General features: G+C 36.5%; 1 protein-coding gene across 1 annotated transcript in view; it reads right to left on the bottom strand.

Moving 5' to 3' along the window:
• The window catches only part of ERC1 (ELKS/RAB6-interacting/CAST family member 1), a 480,046-nt gene that overhangs the window by 186,035 nt on the left and 279,940 nt on the right, over positions 1-14,071 (bottom strand). The gene's annotated exons all lie outside the window — the stretch shown is intronic.

The raw sequence follows: 14,071 nt of genomic DNA, 5'->3' as shown, positions 1-14,071 counted from the left end.
GTGGAAGCCAGCCTGGAAGCCTGGCTTTCATGGGTGTTGGCTTTGAAGCTAGGGCAGCTAGTGCTGCTGAGACTCTCTTGGTACTGGAGTGAGCTGGGAGCCTGGGTTTGTAGTAGCTGGTCCGGAGTCTAGGTCCTTTGGGGACTCATCTGGTGCTGTTCTGGCTGGAGGTCTGGAGTCATGGAGCTGGCCTGGGGTTGAGGTGAGTCTGTGGTAATTGACCTGGAGCTAGGCCCAGCTAGCAGACTGGATTACCTAATCCACTTGGAGCCTGGGTTCACAGGAGGTGACTGGAAACCTGAGACCAAAGAAGTCACCCAGGGCCATGGAAGCCAGCACAGGAATGTGCTGGAAGCCTGGGTTCACAGGAGACCATCAGGAGCATGGAGCCATAGGAGCTGCCTGAGGATATAGGAGCTGGCAGGCACTGGGGCCTGGGCTCACAGAACCCTGCAGGGAGCCACCTAAGATTGCAGGAGTTGGCCTGATGCCAGGGTGGACTGACTCTGGGGTCCATGGTGAAGCCAAGTGCTCATTTCATTTTCTTGCTACACTAGGATGCTTGGGCTTGGGGGAGGGGTGATGGGAGTAGTATAAATCTATCTTTCCTACCCCCTCAATGTGTTTTATTTCTGTACTTCATGAAGGTGTTGTAATCTCTCACATAAATCCTTGGCTCCTCTGAAGGTATCTTTGTGCAAGGATAGTTATTTAAATTGATGTTTCTGGCAGGGGCAAGAGTGCTAGAAATTCTTATGCTACCATTTTGCTGACATTGCTCTCATTCCTCAGGTCTTAAATGCTACTTCACAGAGAAGATTGCTGCAGATTAGCTCAGACTCCCTGTTATAAATTTTCATTTAATACCATATTTTTTGTGAATTAGATATTATAATTAAATTATTATTTGCTTAATGTGTCCTTTCTTCACTAGGGTATTGGATAAAAGGACTGAATCCATCCTGTTCGAATTATTAATGTCCACTATAGTTACTAAGACACAGGTGCTATTGTAGACATTTATTAAAAGGTAGAAAAAAAGAAAGAGGAAGGAATAAGAAAAAGAGGAAGAGTAGAAGATGAAAAAAGTGGAGGTAATTGAAACTCATACTTTTTTATTATGAGTATGTCTTTAAAAAGTAGGCCAAGGTATTCCATTATTTTTTGCAATGAAAGAGATGGGTTCTACATACTCCTAACAGCATAACTTAATAACCTAGACTAAGCATTATATACTACTCTACTAGCTACAACTTCATGGAAATTACCAACTATAATTAAACACAGGGACGGACTGAGGAAAATATCTATCAGAAAAAACTATTAATATTATGCATCTACCATTACTGCAGTTGGATAAAAGCAAATATAAAAAATCTTATACAAATGGAATAGGTAAGAGAAGTTTAGGGGCCAACTTTTCTTGCAAAGTAGTCGTGTCTGTTTTAGGGCTCCTAGAAATTCTAGGTTGCCCAACCCAGTGCAATTAAGTGAGACAGGCAGGATTCAAATCCTGGTGTGTCTATCCTTAATGTTCATACCAGAAAGGATACTTAACTGCTAAAAGTTATAAAATATGAACTTGATTACGGGCCTCCATATCCCTGTAAAATATACCCACTATTACAGTCTTATGCCCTTAACTAGTCTTCTTCAGTTTAGTGGGTCTTGAGGGCAAGATTTAAAATACAAAGTAAACAAGAATAAAAAACAATAGAAAATATCAGTGCACACAGTAAGAGTATTGTTTTGTTAAATGCTTGTTTCAATTATGTATGTGTATGAAAGTGAAAGAAAGGGGAGGGAACAAGAAGACGGGGAGGAAAAAAGAGAAAGAAAGAGAAAGAGAGATGTAAAATATTTGTCTTACTGGGGTCCGAGTCAAAAAAAGTTTGAAAGCCACTGTTCTTAATTAACATACCATGCTGTTTCCTCAAAGGTACGTGAAGAGAGTCACAGTTACACTGTTAACACTCTACTATACCATTTACCCACTTTCTGGCATAGCAATAATTATTTCTGGACTAAGGTGCCATCAATTCTTGTTATTAGCTAATCTTACTCTCTACAATACTACTAGGGTTCCCAAATTGCCCAGAGAACTCACAGAGGCAGAATATTTTGAATTTGGGAGGTAGGAGTAACATAGTGACATCTGTCAGACAATATGAAAATTACTAGCTTCTGGTAGTTTGCAGTTTCAACACCAGAGCACGCTACATTCCTGTTCCTGCTACCTCTGTGAAGCTGGGTTTTTAATGGCTGTTATAATTTAAAAGCACAGATCAGTAGTGCTTACATCATATTAGTAAGTTACTGTGGTGATTTAAGAATAAAATTAAAATATTATTTTTTTCAATTTACGTATATTACTAATTTTGAAGTGATTAATAAAGTTTGGACATAAATATTTAAATTGTACAAACCTAGTTACTACTGTTAGGAACTGTAAGGCATTTATTTTGGCCTGTAATTCATGAAAATTTACTGATTGCACTGGAACCAGGAAAGTTTGGGAGCCTCTGCCCTATTATAAATAAATGGACTGCTTTAAGGAAGTTATAAGATGAAGTCTAGCAGTTAAGCTTAAGGAAATTTCAAGTACTTTTTCATTCTGTGCATGTGGAACAACATAAGTAGCTTTTGTTTTTCATTAAAAATTCCTCAAAAAAATTCTCACATTAATATAATTAAACATGAGCTCTTTTTAAAAAAAAAAAAAAAATCTCAGGTCTTTATCTGCTCTAATCTGCTTCGATACTCTGGGATCCAAAGGAAAACTTCCTATGAAGTAATCACTACTATTCATGCAAAAAACTTATCACTAAAAAAGAAAAAGAATCTCAACTGCAAAAATATTACAGTTCAGCAGCTACTCACCTCCCATCTTACCTCTGTCAGAGGCTATGACAAACATTGCCCTACTTTATGAGCAAATACTACTATTTTCAAAATAATGAAATAACATTTTACATATAACCTATGAGCATTCACACAAATGTGACCTTTGGGACTTATCTTCTGAAATTTTGAACCATGTTGTCAGTATTCAGATGGGATTTACAATGAATCAAAGCTACTACTGTTCGCACTACATCCACGATAGATGTAATATTTTCATTTGGTACTTTTTATTAGCCTACAGTTCAGTTTAGTTCTAGTCAATGAAATACATAGTGCTTTCTAAGTTAAAAACCTCCTTTTATAGTACTTTTTAGAAGCTGGGATAGAGAAAGAATACTATAGAGGATATAATTCCTGTGAGCTAAAGAGCAAGTAAAAGATACTCAACTTTAAGTAAAAAATCTTGGGTGGCATAAAGGAATCATCAACTTACCTAAACAATAACTGGTAACTAAAGAGATGCTCTGCTATTAGTTTGAAATAAAAATACGGTCCTGGAACATACTTATGCTTTAAAAGTGAAAACAAAGATGTAATTAATAGCAAGATGAAAGAGGGAAGGATCCAAAGCTAAACAATGGAAGGATGAGAAGAAGCTGCTATAACAAAGAAACTCCTTCACACTAATGACACCCCAGTTAACTATAAAGGGAAGAAGTCACTTCACTCAAAACTCAATGTGTAAATTTTCTCAATCACAAGTACTAAGAAACAACAAACACCCTACACCTAAGGCCTGTGGACTTATTAAAGTGTTCTGTTGAAACCACAAATGGGGGGAAAAGGAAGAGAGAGGTAGAGAAGAACAAAGAAAGTATATGCTGACTCAACAGAGTCATTTCACTAAGAACTTACTTTATGCAACAGTTACTAAACTTGACTATTCATTCTTTATTTATGGCCCCCAAATGAAGTAACCTCATTAACTGTCATCAGGAAAAAACTAAATTAATTTATACTTATTTTCAATCAAAGAAGCTGACATCTGCTAAAATAGCTCTCATCTTAGTGATAAAAGAGATGGGATATACTAATGAGCACTGGCATGTTACAAATATGGTGGCTCTCTCTCTGGAGCCCATCAGCAATTCTCAGAATGGTGACTGGGAAAGAGGTCATTGTCCACACTATTTGTACATGAAAGCTCCCCAAAATGACCAGGCCAAAATATTTTTACTGTTTGAATGTCATGGGTGCATAAAAGTTTGTGTCTGTTGTGCAATTATTTGGATCCCTTCTAACAGATGGAATAACAATAAAATGGGAGGAAAACACTCTTAATTAGGAAAGATTCAACTAGAATACAGGCATACCTCATTTTATTGCACTTTACTGCACTTCACAGATGGTGTGTTCCTTATGAATTAAAGGTAAGACCCTTCAGCAAAAACGATTACGACCTGCTTTATTGTGACATTTGCCTTACTGCAGAGGTCTAGAATGAAATGCGCAGTATCTCCAAGGTGTATGACTGAAGGTAGGTATATTTTCTGTTATAGAAAGTCTCTGATTAGGCCCTCTTTCACATCTGGAATTAATTGACAGCCTTGAACCATATTACTTCATCACAGTAGGACTTCATCCCTAGCAAGGAGAGCTGTAGGATCTACTTAATAATACAATAATTTAATCCATCTCCTGGTATCTTAGAATTTTAGTACTGAAAGATTTAGTCATATTAAGGCTGCAAATAAAACAAATAAAAAAGCAGACCTAGAAATAAAAAGAAATGTCCTCTAGCACAATTTTACATAAAGAGACAGAAATACATAAGTACAGTGCGACTGTCTTATTGCTAAAGGAAATTAGTAGCCAAAAAGGTTCACTCTTCCAGTTTCTATTTCTACTTCAGTGTTAATGGGTTGAGCAATTACTACATGGGACAAGCCCCTTTAATACCACTTGGTCTATTTCTCAGTAGTAAATTCCACTCCCAGGCTTGTCATGGCTCATTTAGATAGTACAGTGAGTTTCCTGTATAAGTCTGCTCCGAGAGCTTACAGAGTTTAAGATATAATGAGATATGAAGGTGTTTATCATGAGGTAGAATAGAACTTTGAGCCAACGCAACAGAAGCTTGGATATCACAAGCAGGCTGGGAATAGAAACTTTCCTTTAAAGTATTTTGGAAAAATAAACTATTCCATAAGATACACAAGGTTTGGGTAAAAATGAAAGATTTTAACAAAAATAACTCTCTACCTTACAGAAGCGTAAGAGAACAAAGTAATATTTCAGAAATAGAGATGAAGAGGCATAAGCACATCTTTCGTCATTGCTTCTTGCTATCTCTCTTTATAAATTTTGGTTCAAGAGAGTTGTAATTACCTCATCTCATGCAAAATGGCAAAAATCTCATCACTGATATTCTGTCTAAAGAGTTGCAATCAAAATCCTTTTCACGTATTTTGAGGACTTCAGGAAGGAAAATTATGTATATAAAAGTAAAGGCCAATGAAAATTATAAGAGAAGAGGTGAAAAAAAAACAATGAAAAGAAATTTGGTTTAAATTGGAACTTACGCTTTTGATAAATATTATAAAATAGGTTGACATAAAAGGACCCTCTCTTCTTACTCCAAACTCATGAAAAAAAACTACATAAAAGAGAAAGCAACAATTAGGTATCAAGAGTGATCTAAAGCAGAAGTGCCAATAATGAAGATTGAACTCAAAGAGATTACATGGAAATGGCTCATAAGGTGTACAAAACTGGGTTACAGGCTTTTAAACAGGTACCAGTCCGTGGCCTGTTAGAAACCAAGATGCACAGCAGGAGGTGAGCAGTGGGCGGTGAAGCTTTATCTATATTTGCAGCTGCCTCCCAGTGCTAGCATCACTGCCACAGCTCTACCTCAGATCATCAGGCATTAGATTCTCATAGGAGCACCATCTCTGTTACCAAAAAGGATGGGGACCGCTAAGGACTAGGAAAAAGATTCCAGGATTCCGGCTCAGGGGGAGATGGAAATAATGTGGTATATAAGCCTAAACAAAATCCCAAAGTTTGGTTCCATCTGTAAAATGGGGACCAGAAAAATTCTGCCTACCAGTCCAATGTAAAGAGTCCAGATTTACGGGTGGGAAAAGAATCCCCCATGAGAAATCACTGGTACAAGAGAGAAACACAGAATTCCAAGCACAGAAATTCACATAAAAATTGGTCTAGAAATAGTAAAACTCAATGTCTCAGAAAAACTCAAAGTTGATCTGCAGAAATAAGACTCCCATGAAAAGCAGCCCCACTGAAGATGAGCTCATAACCAACAAATTAAAAACCATATAAGAAAATAAATCTTCAAGAGAAAGTAGAGTTACAACAAACAGTTTCCAGTAAAGATGGCTGAGTGCTCTGCACCCAGGAGCACCACTGCCTGGAATAGGAGTTACCACCACATATGGCTGTGAAAATCAGTGGGGATTCAGTCCTGGTGAGACTGTGAACTGCAGTAGACCCAGGCATCCTCTTATAGAGCCCGGACACAGAGTCGCTTGCTGACAAACTCTCAACTTAAGCTCCAGTGAAGGAAGAGCAGCTTGGAAAGTACCAGGGACATACAGGGAGGAAGTGAATTGTCTGGCATCAGGGCAAGGGTTGGAGGGGCAGCTCTCTCCTGGATGGAAGTGCTGGCAGGTGCTACTGTTCCTTTGTTGAGCCCTCCCCTACACAGCTGGGAGGAGCAGACAGAAGTGCTAGCAGGTACCACTGTTCCTTTGTTGAGCCCTCCTCACATGTAGCCTACAGGTGTAGGCAGGCTGTCAAATCTGATTCTCCATTTACCTGGCTAACAACACTTGTTGTACCCTGGTGATTCCGAGACCCCACCCCCACACGATTTGTATACAGGCCTGAACCTCTTTTAGCAACAGTTACACACAAGCGGCAGGCCTCAGCCTATGCCGTGTACTTTTCCTAAACTTTCTCAAAGGTTCACAAATCCCAAACAAGTAGCAGCTGGCCTCGGAGTGCCCTATATCTCTTGCCAAGCGGCCCCAAGTCTGACACTAGTGGAAGCTGGCCTCAGTTCACAGCATAAACTCTCTCAGGTGTCTTCAAGGCCAGCACAAGCAGCTACCAAACACAGTTCACTTTGTAGCTCCTACCAGGTGGGCTCAGAACAGGCACAGGCAGCAGCTGACCCTGGCTAGCACTGGAGCCCTTCCTAAGAGGCCCCAGAACCAAATACCTGGTGGCCGGCTTCAGGCCACACAAGAGCATCCAATTAGTGAAACAAATGACATATCCAAGGGATGGACTTAGCAGGCACTAGAAGCACGCGAAAGTGGAATCAGTCCCCACAAAATAATTATTCTGCTATAGTCACAGCCAATACCCACAGCCAATTAGCCTCAGGGTCAATCCCACCCTCTAATGTGTCAACAGCAATCAAGGCTGAACTACAAGAGGAGACCAAACAACACATACAAGGGACAACCTTGGAGCACTTGGCTTAGGGATAAGGGAAACAGTTCCACTGGGCATCATGGGACATCTACTACATAAAGCCACCCTGCTAAGACTAGGAGACATAGCAGATCTACCTAATATAGAAACAAACATAGGGAGACAGATAAATTAAGGAGACAAATGTGTCCCAAACAAATCAAGAGGACAAAACTCCAGAAAAAGAATTAAACGAAATGGAGACAAGCAATATATCAGATATAGAGTTCAAAACACTGGTTATAAGGATGCTCAATGAACTTAGGGTAAGAATAGATAGAACTCAGTGAAAAATTACAAAAAGCGAAACCATAAAAAAGAAACAGTTGGACATGAAGAATACAGTAACTGAAATGAAGATTACATGAGATGGCATCGACAGCAGACTAGATGAAGCAAAGGATCAAATCAGTGATTTGGAAGACAAAGCAGCAGAAAACACCCAATCAGAACATTAATGAGAAAAATGAATAAAAATTAATGCAAATAGCTTAAGGGACTTCTGGGACAATATCAAAAGTACCAACATTCAGATGGGGTACCAGAAGAAGAAGAAAAAGAAAGCAAGGAACTGAAAATGTATTTGAAGAAATAATGACTCAAAACTTCCCTAACCTGGCGAAGGAAAAAGATCTACAAGTTCAGGAAATGCAGAGTCCCAAACAAGATGAACTCAAAGATATCCACACCAAGACATATCAGAATTAAAATGCCAAATATTAAAAACAAAGAGAGAAACTTAAAAGCAGCAAGAAAAAGCAGCTGACTACCTACAAGGGAGCTCCCATAAGACTGTCAGATGCTTTCTCAACAGAAACTTTGCAGGCCAAAAAGGACTGGCATGAAATATTCAAAGTGATGAAAAGCAAGGACCTAAAACCAAGACCGCTCTACCCAGCAAAGCTAGTTTCCCAGACAACAAAAAAGCTAAAGGAATTCATCACCACCAAACCAGTATTAAAGAAATGTTAAAGGAACTTCTGGAAGAAGAAGGGAAAAGAAGAAAGGAGAAGCAAGGAAGAAGAAGGAAGAAGGAGGAGAAAAAGAAGAGAAAGAGCAATTATGGGGTCGTTTTATAAACTATATAAATGTCTAATCAATGTACTGTATACTTGGAATAATAAAATAAAATTAAAAAAATAATAAGTTTAGACAGAAAAAAGGAAACAAATATAAAGAAAATAACTACATGCCTATCAATAATCACTTTAAATGTAAATGGATTAAAAGATCCAATCAAAAGACATGGGGGTGGGGGATGAATGAATAAGAAAACAAGACCCATTCATATGATGCCTACAAGAGACCCACTTCAGATTAAAAGACACAGACAGACTGAAAGTAAAGGGATGGTAAAAGATATTTCATGCACGTGGAAATGAAAAAAATTAAAACTTTAAAACGAAGTCTATAACAAGATACAAAGCAGGACATTTCATAATGATAAAGGGATCAATCCAATAGGAGGATATGACCCTTGTAAACATTTATGCAGTCAATGCAGGAGTACCTAATTACATAAAGCAAATACTGATGGACATAAAAGGAGAGTTTGATAGTAATAGTCACAGTAGGTGACTTTAACATCCCACTGACATCAATCAATAGATCATCCAGACAGATAATCAAGGAAACAGTGGCCTTAAATGAACCATTACATCAGATGAATTTAAGTGATATTTTTAGAGCATTTCACCTCAAGCAGCAGACTATACATTCTTTTCAAGTGCTCATGGAACATTTTCTAAGATAGACCATATATTAGGCTATAAAACAAGCCTCAATAAATTTAAGAAGACTGAAATAATATCAAACACCTTCTCCGAGCCCAGTGGTATGGAACTGGAAATCAATTACAAGAAGAAAACTGAAAACACACAAACACATGGAGGGTAAATAACATGCTACTAAATAAATGGGTAAACATCAAAATCAAGGAAGAAATAAAAAGATACATTGAGACAAATTAAAAGGAAAAACACAATGACCCCCAAATCTGTGTGACACAACCAAGGCATTCTAAGAGGGAAATTCACAGCAATACAGGCCCACCTCAAGAAACAATATAAATCTCAATTCAACTATCTAATTTACACCTAAAGGAACTAGAAAAAAAATAGACCCAAAGTGAGCCAAAGGAAGGAAATAATAAAGATCAGAATGGAAATAAATGAAATAGAGTCTAAAAATACAAAAGATGAATGAAACCAAGCACTATCCCTTTGAAAAGATGAACAAAATTGATAAATCTTTAACCAGATAGAAAAAAAAGAAAAAGAGGGCCCAAATAAAGAAAATCAGAAATGAAAGAGAAGCGACAACTGACACCACAGAAACACAAAGGATTATAAAAAAATACTATTAACAATTACATGCCAACAAATTGGACAACCGGAAGAAACGGATAAATTCCTGGAAACATACAGTCTTCTAAGACTGAATTAAAAGGAAACAGAAACTCTAAACAGACTGGTAAATACTAACAAAATCAAATCAGTAACTTTCGACAAACAAAAGTCCTGGACTAGATGGCTTCAATGGTAAATTTTACAAAACATTCAAAGAATTAACACCTATCTTTCTCAAAGTATTTGAAAAAACTAAGAAGAGGAAAGGTTCCCAAACTCATTTTATGAGGCCAGCATTATACCCCAATTCCAAAACCAGACAATATTACAAGAAAATTATAAGCCAATATCTTTGATGAACATAGGTGCAAAAATATTCCACAAAATATTAGAAAACCAAAGTCAGCAATACATTAAAAAGGTCATATATCATGAGAGAGTACGATTTATTCCTTGGATACGAGATTGGTTCAATACATGTCAATCAATAATATGATATACTACATAAAAATGAAGGATAAAAAACATATGATCATATCAATAGATGCAGAAAAAGCACTTGACAAAAGCCAATATCCATTTATAATAAAAATTCAGCAAAGTGAGGATAGAGAACATATCTCAACATAATAAAGGCCATATATGACAAACACACAGTTAACAACACCCAATGGTGAAAAGTTAAAAGTGTTTTCTTTAAGATCAGAAACAAGACAAGAATGTCCACTTTCACCACTTGTGTTCAACATAGTATTGGAAGATCTAGCCACAGCAATCAGAAAAGAAAAGGAATAAAGGCACTGGTGTTAGAGAGGAAAAAGTAAAACTTATTATTTACAGATGACCTGTTACTATATAGAGAGCCTAAAGATTCTACCTAGAAACTATTAGAACTGATAAATGAATTCAGTAAAGTAGCAGGATCTAAAATTAACATTCAGAATTGGTTGCATTTTTATACATCAATAGCAAACTATCAGAACAAGAAATTAAGAAAATAATCACATTAACAATTGCAACAAAAAAATACCTAAGAAAAATCTAAATAAAGAGGTAAAAGACCTGTACTCAGAAAATTATGAGACATTGAAGAAATTAAAGAAAATACCAATAAATGGAAACATATACAGTGCTAATAGATAAGCAGCATTAAATACATTAACATGTCCTTACTACCCAAAGCAATCTACAGATTCAATGCAATCCCTATCAAAATACCAATGGCATTTCCCTTAAACTTAGTGTAGCTGAATATCTTTTCATGTTTGTTGGAAATTTGTATGTTGGGAAATGTGTCTGGATCAGGTCCTCTGCCCATTTTTCAGTTGGATTGTTGTTGTTGTTGTTGTTGTTGTTGTTGAAATGTAAGAGTTCCTTATATATTTTGGATATTAGCCCCCTGTGTGAGGAATTGCTTGCAAAATTTCCCATTCAGTTGGTTGTCTTTTTGTTTTGTTGGTTTCTTTTGTTGTGCAGAAGCTTTTTAGTTTGATATAGTCCCATTCATATATTTTTGATTTAACTTTGCCTTTGAGACAAGTTCAGAAAAACACCTCTGAGACCAAGGTTCATAAGTTTAGTACTTATGTTTTCTTCTATGTATTTTATTGTTTTGGGTCTTATATTCAAGTCTTTAACCCATTTTCTTTCTTTTATGTATTCATACATATTTTAATTAAAAAATGTTTTTCAATTATACTTGACATTCAATATTATATTTTAGTTGCAGGTGTACAACACAGTGGTTAGACACATATAACTTAAGAGGTGAATCCCCACCCCTTGATAAGTCTAGTACACAACTGACACCATATACAGTTATTACAATTTTATTGACTATATTCCCTGTGCTGTACTTTACATTCCCATGACTATTTTGAAACTGCTAATGTGTAGTTCTTAATCCCTTCATGTTTTCACTCAGCCCCCAAACCTCTCTCCCATCTGCAACCATTAGTTTGTTCTTGGTATCTATAAGTCTCTGTTTCATTTGTTCATTTATTTTGCCCTTTAGACTCCACATGTAAGCAAAGTCATATGGTATTTGTCTTATGTTATTACTTAATGTGATACTCTCTAAGTTTATCCATGTTGTATCATTTATTTAACTATTTGTCTTTTGAATGGTATCATTTATTTAACTATTTGTCTTTTGAATAGGTATGTAGTTTTCTATTATTTTTTCCTGTTTTCTCTTTTTTTATGTTATGTGTCTTAGCTCCAGTCTTTTGTTTTGTGTTTACCATTAGGTGTATGTAAAAAAGAAAGAAAGATTTCATATATACACTAGTCCTTTTTCTTCTGAGAACATTTTCATTTGCCTGTGCAAATTCAATCCTTTACTCTCTCCCCTTTTTATGTTATTGTTATTACAAAAGATCTCTTTGTTCTCTGCATTTGTTTCCAAATTGTAGAATCTACAGTCAAAAAACTGCCTTATCCCCTTGAACCTTCATGTTATAATTGTTTAATGCTCTATCCCGAAACACAATTTCAGTTTCTTGTTTCTGTCTATTATTTTACACCAGTATCGTATCCTTGTATTTTTTTTTTTAAGGCGAGGCAACCCTTGGTTGACCACACTGGTTGCAAGGACCTTGTCAGCTTACAATCCTTTATTTTTTATTTTTTTACGCCTACAGCACCTGGTCTTTCTAGGTGGCTCCTATCCAAGTACTAACGAGGCCTGACCCTGCTTGGCTTCTGAGATCAGACAGGATTGGGCTTATTCAGGGTGGCATGGCCGTAGACATATCTTTTTGTTTCAGGTAGAAGAGCTCCTTTCAACATTTCTCATAATATAGGTCTTGTGGTGGTAAATTCCCTGTTTGTCTGGAAAAAAATCATTTCTTCTTCATATCTAAAGGATAACTTTGCTGGATACATTATTCTTGGCTGGTGGTCTCTCTTTCAATATTTTGAATATTATATTCTACTCTATCCTAGGTTTCTGATGAAAAATCCAATAATAATCTAATGGGGTTTTCTTTATAGGTTATAGTCTTTTTGTCCCTGGCCACCTTGAAAAATCTTTTTCATTAACTTTTGATAATTTTAATATAACATGAATTGGAGAAAGTCTTTCTGCAATGAGAAAACTAGATGTTCTGTTGGATTTTGAATCGAGGATCCAGCTCTTTCTATAGATTTGAGAAGTTCTCACTGATTATTTTTTGAATAGGCTCTTTGTTTCCTTTCCTTTTTTCTCTTTCTGATATACCCATTATCCTTATATTGCTCTTTATAATGGAGTCAGATAGATCTTGTGGGTTTCTTTCATTTTTTTTAACTCTCAGTTTGCTCTTCCCTCTTACTACATTATTACTAGATTTCTATCTTCAAGCTCACTAATTCTCTCTTCCATCTGGTATGCCGTGTTTCTCAAGCTAATTCATTATTCATCTCATTAAAAAAAATTTATTTAATTAGTTTCAAGTATACAGTACATTGGTTAGACATCTATATAGTTTGTAAAACGATACCCCCAATTGCTCCCTCCCTCCTCTGACCCTCCACTTAGCCAATGTATTAATGCTAACTGCATTCCCTATGCCGTGCTCCCCATCCCCATGACCATCCATTAGCTACTAACTTGTACTTCTTTAACCCTTCACCCCATTCTCCCAGCCCCCCAAATTCCCTCTCCCCTCTGTCCAATACCAAATTGTCCACTATATTTGTGAGTCTGTTTTTTTGTTCTTTTTATTCCTTAGATTCCACATATAAGTGATATCATATAGTGTTTATCTTTCTCTGTCTCACTTACATACCTTCTAGGTCCATCAAAGCAATATCTTTTTCCAACCCCTTTCTTTTCATATGCAGGGGTCTTGTTTTCTTATCTTTTTAGCCACTCTATCTTTTGGTTGGAGCGTTTAATTCTTTTCAATTTAAGGTACTTACTGATAGGAATACAGTTGTTACCATTCTTTATTCCTGTTCTTAATGCATGTTTTTTTCTTCTTAAAGAAGCCTCTACAACATTTCCTGTAATACTGGCTTGGTGGTGATAAATTTCTTTAGCTTATTTTTGTCTGGGAAGCTCTTTATCTGTCCTTCAACTCTAAATGATAGCTTTGCTGGATAAATGATTCTTGGTTGTAGATCCTGGGTCTTCATCCTGTCGAATATTTTTTGCCAAGCCCTTCTGTCTTGCATAGTTTCTTTTGAGAAATCAGCTGCTAGTCTTATGGGTGCTCCCTTATAAGAAACTGTTTTCCTCTTGCTGCTTTTAATATTCTTTCTTTCTATTTAACCTTTCGCATTTTAATTATGATGTGTCTTGGTGTAGGCCTCTTTGGATCCCTGATTTTTGGAATTCTCTGAGCTTCCTGGAGTTTTATGTCCATTTCTTTCACCAGATCAAGAAAGTTTTC

Source organism: Pteropus alecto, unplaced genomic scaffold (assembly GCF_000325575.1).
Source record: "Pteropus alecto unplaced genomic scaffold, ASM32557v1 scaffold76, whole genome shotgun sequence".
Taxonomy (NCBI): domain Eukaryota; kingdom Metazoa; phylum Chordata; class Mammalia; order Chiroptera; family Pteropodidae; genus Pteropus; species Pteropus alecto.
This window is presented reverse-complemented; position numbering and strand designations above follow the sequence as displayed.